This window comes from Salvelinus fontinalis, unplaced genomic scaffold (genome assembly GCF_029448725.1).
Source record: "Salvelinus fontinalis isolate EN_2023a unplaced genomic scaffold, ASM2944872v1 scaffold_0061, whole genome shotgun sequence".
Lineage (NCBI taxonomy): Eukaryota > Metazoa > Chordata > Actinopteri > Salmoniformes > Salmonidae > Salvelinus > Salvelinus fontinalis.
The window spans coordinates 550,928-563,638 of record NW_026600270.1 but is presented as its reverse complement, the minus strand read 5'-3'; the positions used below and the strand labels follow the sequence as shown (position 1 = coordinate 563,638).

At 40.0% G+C, this 12,711-nt stretch overlaps 1 protein-coding gene across 1 annotated transcript in view; it reads left to right on the top strand.

Annotated features, from left to right (window-relative positions):
* Positions 1–12,711, top strand: part of LOC129842682 (zinc finger protein OZF-like) — a 187,224-nt gene that overhangs the window by 50,066 nt on the left and 124,447 nt on the right. The gene's annotated exons all lie outside the window — the stretch shown is intronic.

The window sequence follows — 12,711 nt, the reverse complement described above, 5'->3', positions numbered from 1 at the left end:
TAAAATGTTTTACAGGGAAGACACAATATGTAAAGATGTACATCTATTACCTAAAAACACATTAGCATAATCCACCATCTTTTATTTGTCCACCAACACCAGTAGCCATCACCAATTCGGCTAAACTAAGATATTTATAGCCCCTAACCAACAAAAAAACTCATTAGATGACAGTCTGATAACATATTTATGGTATGGGATAGGTTTTGTTAGAAAAAAGTGCATATTTCAGGTAGATGGCATAGGTTACAATTGCACCCACCGTCACAAATGGAATAGAAAAACTACTTAGAGCAACGTGTTTACCTACTTACTAATCATCAAACATTTCGTAAAAATACACAGCATACACTAATCGAAAGACACAGATCCTGTGAATACAGACAATATTTCAGATTTTCTAAGTGTCTTACAGCGAAAACACAATAAATCGTTATATTAGCATAGCACATGTGCAAACATTACCCCAGCATTAATTCTAGCCAAAGTGAGCGATAACGTAAACATCGCCAAAATATATTATTTTTTCACTAACCTTCTCAGAATTCTTCAGATGACACCCCTGTAACATCACATTACAACATGCATATACAGTTTGTTCGAAAATGTGCATATTTAGCCACCAAAATCATGGTTACACAATGACAAAAGTAGCCCAGCTGGTGAGAAAATGTTGGTGCGCCATATTAGACAGTGATCTACTCTTATACATAAATACTCATAAACGTGACTAAAAAATATAGGGTGGACAGCGATTGATAGACAATTTAATTCTTAATACAATCGCGGATTTACATTTTTTAAATTATCCTTACTTTTCAATACAGTTTGCGCCAAGCGAAGCTACGTCAAAAAACATGGCGTCCTAAGCCACTAACATTTTTCGACAGAAACACGGTTTATCATACTAAAAATGTCCTACTTTGAGCTGTTCTTCCATCAGTATCTTGGGCAAAGGATCCTTTCTTGGGTCTAATCGTCTTTTGGTGGAAAGCTGTCCTCTTGCCATGTGGAAATGCCAACTGCGTTCGGGATGAACTGGAAGCGTGCCCAGCGATTCACAGCGTTTCAGAAATAAATGTCCCAAAATCGCACTAAACGGATATAAATTGCTATAAAACGCTTTAACCTGTCTAGGATCAGCGTGGCGCTAGCGGCACACCCCCCCCCCCCCCCCCCCCACACTGAAAAACCAGTGCAGCGAAATTCAGAAAAAAATATTTTTTTTAAATATTTAACTTTCACACATTAAAGTCCAATACAGCTAATGAAAGACACAGATCTTGTGAATCCAGTCAACATGTCCGATTTTTAAAATGTTTTACAGGGAAGACACAATATGTAAAGATGTACATCTATTACCTAAAAACACATTAGCATAATCCACCATCTTTTATTTGTCCACCAACACCAGTAGCCATCACCAATTCGGCTAAACTAAGATATTTATAGCCCCTAACCAACAAAAAAACTCATTAGATGACAGTCTGATAACATATTTATGGTATGGGATAGGTTTTGTTAGAAAAAAGTGCATATTTCAGGTAGATGGCATAGGTTACAATTGCACCCACCGTCACAAATGGAATAGAAAAACTACTTAGAGCAACGTGTTTACCTACTTACTAATCATCAAACATTTCGTAAAAATACACAGCGTACACTAATCGAAAGACACAGATCCTGTGAATACAGACAATATTTCAGATTTTCTAAGTGTCTTACAGCGAAAACACAATAAATCGTTATATTAGCATAGCACATGTGCAAACATTACCCCAGCATTAATTCTAGCCAAAGTGAGCGATAACGTAAACATCGCCAAAATATATTATTTTTTCACTAACCTTCTCAGAATTCTTCAGATGACACCCCTGTAACATCACATTACAACATGCATATACAGTTTGTTCGAAAATGTGCATATTTAGCCACCAAAATCATGGTTACACAATGACAAAAGTAGCCCAGCTGGTGAGAAAATGTTGGTGCGCCATATTAGACAGTGATCTACTCTTATACATAAATACTCATAAACGTGACTAAAAAATATAGGGTGGACAGCGATTGATAGACAATTTAATTCTTAATACAATCGCGGATTTACATTTTTTAAATTATCCTTACTTTTCAATACAGTTTGCGCCAAGCGAAGCTACGTCAAAAAACATGGCGTCCTAAGCCACTAACATTTTTCGACAGAAACACGGTTTATCATACTAAAAATGTCCTACTTTGAGCTGTTCTTCCATCAGTATCTTGGGCAAAGGATCCTTTCTTGGGTCTAATCGTCTTTTGGTGGAAAGCTGTCCTCTTGCCATGTGGAAATGCCAACTGCGTTCGGGATGAACTGGAAGCGTGCCCAGCGATTCACAGCGTTTCAGAAATAAATGTCCCAAAATCGCACTAAACGGATATAAATTGCTATAAAACGCTTTAACCTGTCTAGGATCAGCGTGGCGCTAGCGGCACACCCCCCCCCCCCCCCCCCACACTGAAAAACCAGTGCAGCGAAATTCAGAAAAAAATATTTTTTTTAAATATTTAACTTTCACACATTAAAGTCCAATACAGCTAATGAAAGACACAGATCTTGTGAATCCAGTCAACATGTCCGATTTTTAAAATGTTTTACAGGGAAGACACAATATGTAAAGATGTACATCTATTACCTAAAAACACATTAGCATAATCCACCATCTTTTATTTGTCCACCAACACCAGTAGCCATCACCAATTCGGCTAAACTAAGATATTTATAGCCCCTAACCAACAAAAAAACTCATTAGATGACAGTCTGATAACATATTTATGGTATGGGATAGGTTTTGTTAGAAAAAAGTGCATATTTCAGGTAGATGGCATAGGTTACAATTGCACCCACCGTCACAAATGGAATAGAAAAACTACTTAGAGCAACGTGTTTACCTACTTACTAATCATCAAACATTTCGTAAAAATACACAGCATACACGAATCGAAAGACACAGATCCTGTGAATACAGACAATATTTCAGATTTTCTAAGTGTCTTACAGCGAAAACACAATAAATCGTTATATTAGCATAGCACATGTGCAAACATTACCCCAGCATTAATTCTAGCCAAAGTGAGCGATAACGTAAACATCGCCAAAATATATTATTTTTTCACTAACCTTCTCAGAATTCTTCAGATGACACCCCTGTAACATCACATTACAACATGCATATACAGTTTGTTCGAAAATGTGCATATTTAGCCACCAAAATCATGGTTACACAATGACAAAAGTAGCCCAGCTGGTGAGAAAATGTTGGTGCGCCATATTAGACAGTGATCTACTCTTATACATAAATACTCATAAACGTGACTAAAAAATATAGGGTGGACAGCGATTGATAGACAATTTAATTCTTAATACAATCGCGGATTTACATTTTTTAAATTATCCTTACTTTTCAATACAGTTTGCGCCAAGCGAAGCTACGTCAAAAAACATGGCGTCCTAAGCCACTAACATTTTTCGACAGAAACACGGTTTATCATACTAAAAATGTCCTACTTTGAGCTGTTCTTCCATCAGTATCTTGGGCAAAGGATCCTTTCTTGGGTCTAATCGTCTTTTGGTGGAAAGCTGTCCTCTTGCCATGTGGAAATGCCAACTGCGTTCGGGATGAACTGGAAGCGTGCCCAGCGATTCACAGCGTTTCAGAAATAAATGTCCCAAAATCGCACTAAACGGATATAAATTGCTATAAAACGCTTTAACCTGTCTAGGATCAGCGTGGCGCTAGCGGCACACCCCCCCCCCCCCCCACACTGAAAAACCAGTGCAGCGAAATTCAGAAAAAAATATTTTTTTTAAATATTTAACTTTCACACATTAAAGTCCAATACAGCTAATGAAAGACACAGATCTTGTGAATCCAGTCAACATGTCCGATTTTTAAAATGTTTTACAGGGAAGACACAATATGTAAAGATGTACATCTATTACCTAAAAACACATTAGCATAATCCACCATCTTTTATTTGTCCACCAACACCAGTAGCCATCACCAATTCGGCTAAACTAAGATATTTATAGCCCCTAACCAACAAAAAAACTCATTAGATGACAGTCTGATAACATATTTATGGTATGGGATAGGTTTTGTTAGAAAAAAGTGCATATTTCAGGTAGATGGCATAGGTTACAATTGCACCCACCGTCACAAATGGAATAGAAAAACTACTTAGAGCAACGTGTTTACCTACTTACTAATCATCAAACATTTCGTAAAAATACACAGCATACACGAATCGAAAGACACAGATCCTGTGAATACAGACAATATTTCAGATTTTCTAAGTGTCTTACAGCGAAAACACCATAAATCGTTATATTAGCATAGCACATAGCACATAGCAGCCCAGCATTGATTCTAGCCAAAGTGAGCGATAAAAGTCAACATCGCCAAAAGATATTAATTTTTTCACTAACCTTCTCAGAATTCTTCCGATGACACTCCTGTAACATCATATTACACAATCCATATAGAGTTTGATCGCAAATGTTTATATTTAGCCACCAAAATCATGGTTAGACAATGTGAAATGTAGACAAGCTGGTCAGAAAATGTCCTTGCGCCACTTAGACAGTGATCTACTCTTATACATAAATACTCATAAACGTGACTAAAAAATATAGGGTGGACAGGGATTGATAGACAATTTAATTCTTAATACAATTGCGGAATTACATTTTTTAATTTATCCTTACCTTTCAATACAGTTTGCGCCAAGCGAAGCTACGTCAAAAAACATGGCGTCCTAAGCCACTAAAATGTTTCGACAGAAACACGATTTATCATAATAAAAATGTCCTACCCTGAGCTGTTCTTCCATCAGTATCTTGGGCAAAGGATCCTTTCTTGGGAGTAATCGTCTTTTGGTGGAAAGCTGTCCTCTTGCCATGTGGAAATGCCAACTGCGTTCGGGATGAACTGAAAAGCGTGCCCAGCTATTCACATCGTTTCAAAAATAAATGTCCCAAAATCGCACTAAACGGATATAAATTGCTATAAAACGCTTTAAATTAACTACCTTATGATGTTTTTAACTCCTATAACGAGTGAAAAGATGACCGGAGAAATATAACAGGCTAAACTAACGCTTGGAACAGGAGCGGGTCGGTGTCCAGCACGCGCGTTACGCACCAAGGAAAGACTTGCTAGCTACAGGGTTTTTTAATTTATAGGGCCTGTGAACGCGCAATCGACCCCATTGGAATCGTCATCACGTAAAGGCATCCAGGGGAAGACGTAAGAAGTGTCCGTATAGTCATAGCAATAACAGTGCCCTTTTAACTGACTTCAGAACAGTGGCCAACATTTCTGAAATCTGACTCCATGTCAGGGAAATTGCTGTAGAATGGGCTCTGTTCCACTTAGAGACAACATTTCAACTCCTATAGAAACTATAGACTGTTTTCTATCCAATAATAATAATAATATGCATATTGTACGATCAAGGATTTTGTGGGAAGCCGTTTCAAAAATTACCCAATTAGCATAAATAGTCTAAACAGCGCCCCCATCCCCAACAGGTTAACATCTTAGGGCTGCAAGCCCGATGTCGGTACACTTATGACAACAGCCAGCTCAAGTGCAGGGCGCAAAATTTTAAATATATTTTTTTAGAAATATTTAACTTTCACACATTAACAAGTCCAATACAGCAAATGAAATATAAACATCTTGTGAATCCAGCCAACATGTCCGATTTTTAAAATGTTTTACAGCGAAAACACCACGTATATTTATGTTAGCTCACCACCAAATACAAAAAAGGACAGACATTTTTCACAGCACAGGTAGCATGCACAAAACCAACCTAACTAACCAAGAAACAACTTCATCAGATGACAGTCTTATAACATGTTATACAATAAATCTATGTTTTGTTTGAAAAATGTGCATATTTCAGGTATAAATCAGTTTAACATTGCAGCTACCATCACAGTTACAAATAGCACCGAAGCAGCCAGAGTAATTACAGACACCAACGTGGAATACCTAAATACTCATCATAAAACATTTATGAAAAATACATGGTGTACAGCAAATGAAAGACAAGCATCTTGTGAATCCAGCCAATATTTCCGATTTCTTAAGTGTTTTACAGCGAAAACACAATATAGCATTATATTAGCTTACCACAATAGCCAGAAACACAAGCCATTTACCAGCAGCAAAAGTTAGCGATCGTAAAAACAAACCAGCAAAAGATATATAATTTTTGACTAACCTTGATAAGCTTCATCAGATGACAGTCCTATAACATCAGGTTATACATACACTTATGTTTTGTTCGAAAATTTGCATATTTAGAGCTGAAATCAGTGGTTATACATTGTGCTAACGTAGCATATTTTTCCCATTATGTCCGGATAATTTTATGACACTCACCTATTCTGACCAAATAACTATTCATAAACGTTACTAAAAAAAATACATGTTGTATAGGAAATGATAGATACACTAGTTCTTAAGGGTCACATACACATGGTTAGCAGATGTTAATGGTCACATACACATGGTTAGCAGATGTTAACCTGTTGAGGCTGGGGGCGCTGTTGTCACTATTTATGCTAATCGTGTAATTTTTGAAACGGCTTCCCACAAAATTCTTGATCGTACAATATGCATATTATTATTATTATTGGATAGAAAACAGTCTATAGTTTCTATAGGAGTTGAAATTTTGTCTCTAAGTGGAACAGAACCCATTCTACAGCAATTTCCCTGACATGGAGTCAGATTTCAGAAATGTTGGCCCCTGATCTGGAGTCAGTTAAAAGGTCACTGTTATTGCTATGAGTATACGGACACTGCTTACGTCTTCCCCTGGATGCCTTTACGTGATGACGATTTGAATGGGGTCGATTGCGCGTTCACAGGCACTATAAATTAAAAAACCCTGTAGCTAGCAACTCTTTTCTTGGTGCGTCATGCGCGTGGAGGACACCGACCCGCACCTGTTCCAAGCATTAGTGTTGGGAGTAATCTTTCTCCGGTCATGTTAAGACTCGTTATAGAAGTTAAAAACATCATAAGGTAGTTAATTTAACTTCTTATGGCTGCAAGGGGCAGTATTGAGTAGACAGTTAAATCGTGCCCATTTCCAACGGCCTCGTACTCAATTCTTGCTTGTACAATATGCATATTCATATTACTATTGGATAGAAAACACTCTCTAGTATCTAAAACCGTTTGAATTATTTCTCTGAGTGAAACAGAAGTCATTCTGCAGCACACTTCCTGACCAGGAAGTGGAATGTCAGAAATCGATGCTCTGTTCTAGGGCCTGCCTATAAATGTGCTTGATATGTATTAGTATACATGCACTTCATACGCCTTCCACTAGTTGTCAACAGGCAGTGAGAGAAGAAATGGAGTGTATAACTTGATCTGAGGTCGAATAAAATCTCTTGGCATGACGTGACACCAATTTCCTGTTTTCTGGAACGCGCGAGAAGGGACCTAACAATGTGTATGTGACCATTAACATCCGCTAACCATGTGTATGTGACCATTAACATCCGCTAACCATGTGTATGTGACCATTAACATCCGCTAACCATGTGTATGTGACCATTAACATCCGCTAACCATGTGTATGTGACCATTAACATCCGCTAACCATGTGTATGTGACCATTAACATCCGCTAACCATGTGTATGTGACCATTAACATCTGCTAACCATGTGTATGTGACCATTAACATCTGCTAACCATGTGTATGTGACCATTAACATCCGCTAACCATGTGTATGTGACCATTAACATCCGCTAACCATGTGTATGTGACCAATAAGATCCGCTAACCATGTGACCAATAACATCCGCTAACCATGTGTATGTGACCATTAACATCCGCTAACCATGTGTATGTGACAATTAACATCCGCTAACCATGTGTATGTGACCAATAAGATCCGCTAACCATGTGACCAATAACATCCGCTAACCATGTGTATGTGACCATTAACATCCGCTAACCATGTGTATGTGACCATTAACATCCCCTAACCATGTGTATGTGACCAATAAGATCCGCTAACCATGTGACCAATAACATCCGCTAACCATGTGTATGTGACCATTAACATCCGCTAACCATGTGTATGTGACCATTAACATCCGCTAACCATGTGTATGTGACCATTAACATCTGCTAACCATGTGTATGTGACCAATAACATCTGCTAACCATGTGTATGTGACCATTAACATCCGCTAACCATGTGTATGTGACCATTAACATCTGCTAACCATGTGTATGTGACCATTAACATCCGCTAACCATGTGTATGTGACCATTAACATCCGCTAACCATGTGTATGTGACCATTAACATCCGCTAACCATGTGTATGTGACCATTAACATCTGCTAACCATGTGTATGTGACCAATAACATCTGCTAACCATGTGTATGTGACCATTAACATCCGCTAACCATGTGTATGTGACCATTAACATCTGCTAACCATGTGTATGTGACCATTAACATCCGCTAACCATGTGTATGTGACCATTAACATCCGCTAACCATGTGTATGTGACCATTAACATCCGCTAACCATGTGTATGTGACCATTAACATCTGCTAACCATGTGTATGTGACCATTAACATCCGCTAAGGCTATATACAGGGGGCACCGGTACAGTCAATGTGGAGGCTATATACAGGGGGCACTGGTACCGAGTCAGTCTGGAGGCTATATACAGGGGGGCACCGGACCGAGTCAGTGTGGAGGTTATATACAGGGGGCACCGGTACCGAGTCAGTGTGGAGGCTATATACAGGGGGCACCGGTACTGAGTCAGTGTGGAGGTTATATACAGGGGGCACCGGTACTGAGTCAGTGTGGAGGTTATATACAGGGGGCACCGGTACTGAGTCAGTGTGGAGGCTATATACAGGGGGCACCGGTACCGAGTCAGTGTGGAGGTTATATACAGGGGGCACCGGTACTGAGTCAGTGTGGAGGCTATATACAGGGGGCACCGGTACCGAGTCAGTGTGGAGGTTATATACAGGGGGCACCGGTACCGAGTCAGTGTGGAGGCTATATACAGGGGGCACCGGTACCGAGTCAGTGTGGAGGCTATATACAGGGGGCACCGGTACCGAGTCAGTGTGGAGGCTATATACAGGGGGGCACCGGTACCGAGTCAGTGTGGAGGTTATATACAGGGGGCACTGGTACCGAGTCAGTGTGGAGGCTATATACAGGGGGCACCGGTACCGAGTCAGTGTGGAGGCTATATACAGGGGGCACCGGTACCGAGTCAGTGTGGAGGTTATATACAGGGGGCACCGGTACCGAGTCAGTGTGGAGGCTATATACAGGGGGGCACCGGTACCGAGTCAGTGTGGAGGCTATATACAGGGGGCACCGGTACAGAGTCAGTGTGGAGGCTATATACAGGGGGCACCGGTACTGAGTCAGTGCGCGGGGGTTACAGGCTAGTTGAGGTAATCTGTACATGAAGGTAGGGGAGTGTAGTGACTATGCATAGGTAACAAACAACCAGTGAGTAGCAGCAGTGCACCAAAATGGAGGGGGGTGGGGGGGGTTCAATGTAAATTGTCCGGTGGCGATTTTATGAATTTTTCAGCATTCTTATGGCTTGGGGGTAGAAGCTGTTGAGGAGGCTTTTGGTCCTAGACTTGGCGATCCGGTACTGCTTGCCATGCGGTAGCAGAGAAAACAGTCAATGACTTGGGTGACTGGAGCCTCTGACAATTTTGTGGGGTTTCCTCTGACACCGCCTATTATATAGGTCCTGGATGGCAGGAAGCTTGGCCACAGTGATGTACTGGGCTGTTCGCACTACACTCTGTAGCGCCTTACGGTCAAATTCCGAGCAGTTTCCATACCAGGCGGTGATGCAACCGGTCAGGATGCTCTCGATGGTGCAGCTGTATTACCTTTTGAGGATCTGGGGACCCATGCCAAATCTTTTCAGTCTCCTGAGGGGGAAAAGGTTTTGTTGTGCCCTCTTCATGACTGTCTTGGTATATACCCACATGGGTGATTGAAAGATGAACTGAGGTCCACACTCCAGTCCAGTTGATGCTGGTAATGCACCTTAAAGTTGGTTGCCAACCGCCATATAAAGTCCAAAGAAGAAAAAGAAGCCTAAAGGAAGGAGAAATGACGAGAAACTAATTTGGTTTACCGTTTGGGGCGTTGCGACTGGTTACTTATTTTGATGTGATATGAAAGTATTGTGTGAAATGATTCTGAATTGATATGAAAGTACAGCGATTTATGTTTCTAGAAATGTATCGCAATTGAGAATGGATTCACATTTAGATGGAATATTAGACTATTTTAGCTGCCAGAGCCAGTCTACCTCCGAAAATAACATACAGTCCTTGGACCTTGAGGAGTAACGGGGGCAGCAATCAGCAGTAGAAACAATAACAAAGTGTACTCCCTGCCCGTTTCAGTAAAAAGCTGAGGGGTGGGGCTGGAGAAACTATCCATGATATCAACATTATAATTTTAACCATGTTTTGAGGATATACCGTGTTCGTTTATATTTACTGACGAACATTGGAGTAAAAAAAAGCTTATATTTTGGGTTCTGATGGGGTACGATAGTTGAACTAAGAATTCACTTACAAATGCCTCATGAGCTTAAAGAAACAATGGGTACATATCATTAATGTATATGTCCCAAAATGGATGAAACAGCTGCTGATTGCCCCTTTAAGACTACATATTGGGCTAATCTAATAGGAGATATTGAGGACTACAGTATTTCAGGCATTGTCATTGGATGCATTTGATCAATTGTTAACGTTTTGTTGTAGTCCACTCTTGATCTACACGTTACAGTGTAGCTTCAGCCATTTCTACAGAACAACATTAAAGTGTAGAACCCCTTTACTGCATATTGGTTCAACGACAGCAGAGACTGTACTTACTGGTGTTAAACGGATCTCCAACCTCCTCTTCTTCCTCCAATGTGACAGTAATCTCCCCCTCCTCCTCCTTCACTCCAAAAACGGCATCCTCCTCTTTCTCTTCCTCCTCGTCTTTTACTGTAACATCTTCCTCTTTCACTCTGAACGCGTCTTCCTCGTCATTCACTGAAACGTCTTCCTCTTCTTCTTTCACAGTAACAGCCTCACCCTCTACTTGTATTTGTATTGTAACAGCCTCCTCCTCTTTGACGAAAGCTTCTTTCTCCGTCCAGCAGACCTCTTCTTCTTTATCAGGAGAGTAGCTTAGTGAACTCATGATCGGAGATGTTAGCTAGTTAGCGAATAGCCTAGTTCTAAGCTAACTTAGCAAACAAGCTAGCTGACAAATAACGTAAATATATAATTAAATGGGCCAACAAGTACATACGACAGAAGTGTGTTTAATACACAGCGACTAATATACACCAAAACAGTGTAAAGAGCGTGAATATTGTAGCTGTGTTTGCTAGAAAGTTACGGAGGTGTCTGGCTAGCTGTTGTTGTTGAAGGAGCGTCCCGTCCACTAGATTATACGTCACACTGGCAGCGTCGCCTGAACCTAAAAGACGCACATCGCCATCTGCTGACTGGAGTGGGAAACGCAGTTGAGGAAGCAAACGTTTATTTTTCATTTATTTCATAAAAGTTTAATATTATATAAAGTCGTTCAAAGAGAAGCATGTGTTGATTGATTCGTGTTTAATGACTGAGAGTTTAAAACAAACTTTACACCCACTACATATTTGCATTGAACCATACTTCTGACATGGATCATTTTGACCCCAGAGGCATATCTTTGATCATAGCCAAAATGTGGTTTATTCAATTCTTCCATTTTTTAATGACTTTGTCAATCAACTTGTTCTTATTAAATCTAAATCATGGTTTAGTGTTTCTGTATCAATATGGACTTTTAACAAATTCAAATCCTTTGGAGTCATTTTGACCCCAGCCAAAAGCACCTTTGATAATTAGGACGTTTATTTAAAATCAAAATCACATTTTATTGGTCACATAGACCTGTTTAGCAGATGTTATTGAGGGTGTAGTGAAATGCTTGTGTTTCTAGCTCCGACAGTGCAGTAATATCTAACAAGTAATATCTAACAATTTCACAACCCAATACACACACATCTAAGTATTTGAATCTAGGTTTCTCTGTAGACATGATCCATCCCACCAGAGGGTGGAGGGGCACCTGTATCAGTGGTTTTGACCAGATAGACACCTGCAGACACACAGTATAGTGCCTCCCGTGTACTCTCCTAAGATTGGACTTTTCTATACCACGTATCACGTGACTGTGTACAAAACTGCCAATGGTAGAAAACTCTGCCAGAGGTAGAAAACTCTGCCAGCTGTATACAGTGCATTCGTTAAGTATTCAGACCCCTTCACTTTCTCCACATTCAGTTACTTTACAGCCTTATTCTAAAATTGAATATTTTCCCCCTCATCAATCTACACACAATACCCCACAATGACATCACAATACCCCATAATGACAAACCAAAAACAGGTTTGGAAACATTTTTGCAAATGTATTTACTTAAGTATTCAGACCCTTTGCTATGAGACTCGAAATGGAGCTCAGATGCATCCTGATTCCATTGATCATCCTTGAGATGTTTCTCCAGCTTGATTGGAGTCCACTTGTGGTAAATTCAATTGATTAGACATGATTTGGAGAGGCACACACCTGT